This window comes from Hakea prostrata, unplaced genomic scaffold (genome assembly GCF_041222555.1).
Source record: "Hakea prostrata isolate BN-2017 unplaced genomic scaffold, UWA_Hpros_2 contig_21, whole genome shotgun sequence".
Classification (NCBI taxonomy): Eukaryota; Viridiplantae; Streptophyta; class Magnoliopsida; order Proteales; family Proteaceae; genus Hakea; species Hakea prostrata.
Genome location: NW_028291140.1, coordinates 376,798 through 381,091, shown reverse-complemented (window position 1 = coordinate 381,091; position 4,294 = coordinate 376,798). Strand labels below are relative to the sequence as shown.

Sequence of the window (4,294 nt, the reverse complement as noted above, 5' to 3'; positions counted from 1 at the left end):
AAGAATAAATCTTCACCAATCTCTGTGGATTCGACCCTACTCATTACTAATACAAATTCAGTTGAGATAAGGATTATCTTTGGTGGATTCGACACCCATCAAATTTTGGCGCCGTTGCCGGGGATTGGTTCTTTTAGATTTATTCATTTTGCTTTGTTTTATTTTTTTTTTTTTTTTTTTTTTCTCTTGGTTGTTTGTTTTATGCCTCGATCCATTCGTACAGGTGAACTTCAATTTGATCCTGAGATTGAGAAAACAGCCCGTAGATTGAGGAAGGAAACCAAACAACATTTTCAAGGGAGTATCATCTTCTTCATCTTCTAGTATTGATTTAATTGGATTATTTGGGGTTGAAGAAGAAATCATGGATGCTAATAATATTAATGAGAGGACCTTAAAAGATTTAGCCATGCCAGATTTGAACCAACAACCATTATGTATTGAATATCCAAATATTGAGGTTGCTTTTGAATTAAAATCTGGTTTGATTCATTTACTCCCCACTTTCCGTGGTCTTGCAGGTGAAGATCCTCATAAACATCTCAAGGAGTTCCATGTGGTGTGCTCCACAATGAGGCCACATGGTGTAACCGATGAACAAATCAAGTTACGAGCCTTTCCATTTTCTTTGTCTGAAAAAGCTAAAGATTGGTTATACTACTTACCTTCTGGTTCAATAACCACCTGGATTGATATGAAAAGGCAGTTTCTTGAAAAGTTTTTTCCTGCCTCGCGGGCTGCTACTATAAGGAAAGATATATGTGGGATCCGACAATATCATGGAGAAACTCTTCATGAATATTGGGAAAGATTTAAGCAATTGTGTGCTAGTTGTCCCCAACATCAAATTTCCCACCAACTTCTAATTCAATATTTTTATGAAGGGTTATCTAACATGGATAGGAATATGATTGACGCTGCTAGTGGAGGTGCGTTAGTACATAAAACCCCTACTGAGGCAAGAAATTTAATTTCTAATATGGCTGCCAACACTCAACAATTTGGGACTAGACGGGACGATCCACCAAGAAAAGTTAATGAGGTAAGTGTCTCTTCCATTGACCAACGTTTGGATAATCTAACTTCTCTTGTGGAAAAATTGGTTGTAGGAAATATCCAACAAGTGAAGGCTTGTGGTATTTGCTTCAAAACAAATCATGCCACAGATGCATGCCCAACACTTCAAGATGAGACTCATGAACATGCCAATATTGTTGGAGGATTCCCAGGTCCACCACAAAGAAGATATGATCCATACTCAAACACATACAATTCAGGATGGAAGGATCACCCAAATCTGAGTTATGGGCCTAGAGCTAACAATTTCCAACAACAATATCAGCCTAGGCAGTCCGATCAACAATATCAACAAGTTCCTAAGCAAGGTAAGTCTCTTGAACAATTAGTTGAATCTCTTGCTGTTAGTTCTCATCAATTCCAACAGGATACAAGAGCAAGTATTCAGAACTTGGAGAGTCAAATCAGTCAACTCGCATCTTCGGAAGTAAGCTTGAGAATCAAGGAAAATTGCCCTCACAAACAATTATCAATCCAAAGCAAAATGTGAGTGCCATGACATTGAGAAGTGGCAAAGAGTTAGAAGGACCCATTGCTTATCATTCAAATTTAAGAGAGGAGACAAAAAAAGTAACACCTCCCGTACAACATGTAAGTCCTAAGGTAACACCCCTCCTTTTCCAACAAGACTTTCTCAATCAAAAAAACTTGAAGAGGAAAAAGAAATTCTTGAGACATTTCGCAAAGTTGAGGTAAATATTCCTTTAATTGATGCTATCAAACAAATTCCTCGCTATGCGAAATTTCTTAAGGAATTATGTACTAATAAGAGAAAGTTGCAAGGCAATGAGAAAATAAGTGTGGGGGAGAATGTCTCAGCTGTGTTACAAAAGAAATTACCTTCAAAGTGCAAAGATCCAGGTATGTTTGTCATTCCTTGTAAAATAGGTAATATGAAAGTTGAGAAGGCCATGTGTGATTTGGGTGCTTCTATTAATGTTATGCCTTTATCAGTTTATAAATCTTTGAATGTTGGACCTTTAAAGAATACTGGCGTAATAATTCAATTGGCTGATAGATCAAATGTTTATCCTGAAGGAGTGTTAGAAGATGTTTTAGTTCAAGTAAATGGATTAGTTTTTCCTGCAGATTTTTATGTACTTGATATGGAAGAAGACTATACTCCTAATTCAAGTTTGATTTTATTGGGGAGACCTTTCTTGAAAACTGCTAGAACTAAAATCGATGTGCATGATGGAACATTAACAATGGAGTTTGATGGCGAGATCATTAAATTTAATATATATGCTTCCATGAGATATCCTAATGATGTATATGCTGTTTATGCTTTTGATGCCATTGACACTCTAGCTCAAAAAACATTTAATTTTTGTGATGAAGACAAGTTAAAAATTGCACTTAGTAATGGTTTAACTCTTGAAGAAGTGCAGCTTGCAAAAGAAGAGTTTGCAATAGAGGATGAATTGCAAAATACTATTTTTGAATTAGAGTCACTTAGACCTATGAGGGTTGATGTTCCTTTTGCTAATCTTCCTATTTCTAACACAAAACTTTTACCCTCTATTGTGCAGGCCCCCAAGTTGGAACTCAAAACATTGCCAGATCATTTAAAATATGCATTCTTGGGTGATAATAAAAGTCTCCCCGTAATTATTTCAAGTAAGCTGAATGCATTAGAAGAAGAGAGATTGCTTAGAGTGCTTCGGGAATATAAGGAGGCTATGGGATGGACCATAGCGGACATAAAAGGTTTAAGTCCCTCAACATGTATGCACAAAATCCTGCTTGAAGAGAATTGTAAACCTTCTAGGCAACCTCAACGCCGTTTGAACCCACCTATGATGGAGGTAGTGAAAAAGGAAATTTTAAAACTCCTTGATGCAGGTATGATCTATCCAATCTCAGATAGCAAATGGGTAAGTCCAGTTCAGGTAGTTCCAAAGAAAACTGGCATCACTGTGATTCAAAATGAGAATGGTGAGTTGGTGCCCACCCGAATCCAGAACGGATGGAGAGTTTGTATAGATTATCGTAAATTGAATGCATCAACTAGGAAGGATCATTTTCCTCTCCCATTTATTGATCAAATGCTTGAACGGTTAGCGGGAAAATCTCATTATTGTTGTTTGGATGGCTTTTCAGGTTTTCATCAAGTTCTGTTGCACACCAGGGATCAAGAGAAAACCACATTTACATGTCCTTTTGGTACTTTTGCTTACCGACGGATGCCATTTGGACTTTGCAATGCGCCTGCTACATTCCAGAGATGTATGGTTAGTATTTTTTCTGAGTATGTTGAGAACATCATAGAAGTGTTTATGGATGATTTTACAGTCTATGGTGATTCTTTTGATATATGTCTAACTAACCTAACAAAAGTGTTGCAGAGATGTATAGAAGCTAATCTTGTTTTGAATTATGAAAAATGTCACTTTATGGTAGATCAAGGACTTATTCTTGGACATATCGTTTCGCAAAAGGTATAGAGGTTGATAAGTCAAAAATTGATATTATAAAATCATTGCCTTATCCTCAGAATCGGACGGGAGATTCGTTCTTTTTTGGGGCATGCAGGATTTTATCGTCGCTTTATCAAGAACTTCTCCAAAATCACACAACCTTTGTGCAGATTATTGCAAAAGGATGTAGCATTTGACTTTGATAAAGCGTGCAAGGAAGCTTTTGACATTTTAAAAGACAAGTTGATTTCAGCCCCCATCATCAGATCACCAGATTGGAACCACCCTTTTGAAATCATGTGTGACGCAAGTAACTATGCAATAGGAGCTGTTCTTGGACAAAAATTTGGAAGAGAGTCTCACGTCATTTATTATGCTTCAAGAACTCTTGACAGTGCACAATGCAATTATTCAACAACGGAAAAAGAACTTTTAGCTATTGTATTTGCTTTAGAAAAATTCCGTTCTTATTTATTGGGTACTAAAATTGTTATTTACTCGATCATGCAACCAAATATTTGTTTTCAAAGAAAGAAGCAAAACCGAGGCTGATCCGTTGGATACTCTTGTTACAAGAATTTGATTTGGAGATCCGTGACAAGAAAGGTGCAGAAAATTTAGTTGCCGACCACTTGAGTAGATTGATTTCAAGTGAAGACTCATCTCCACTACAAGACAATTTCCCAGATGAGCATCTCTTTTTCCTTAATGAGGTTCCTTGGTATGCGAGATATAGTTAACTATTTAGTTACTAAAACTCTACCTAAGGATTTATCTAGAGCTCAAAAAGATAAAAT

At 36.6% G+C, this 4,294-nt stretch overlaps 1 pseudogene; it reads left to right on the top strand.

The window, feature by feature from the left end:
- Positions 1-364: 364 nt before the first annotated feature.
- LOC148999245 (uncharacterized) lies at positions 365-3,524 on the top strand (annotated as a pseudogene).
- Positions 3,525-4,294: the final 770 nt, after the last annotated feature.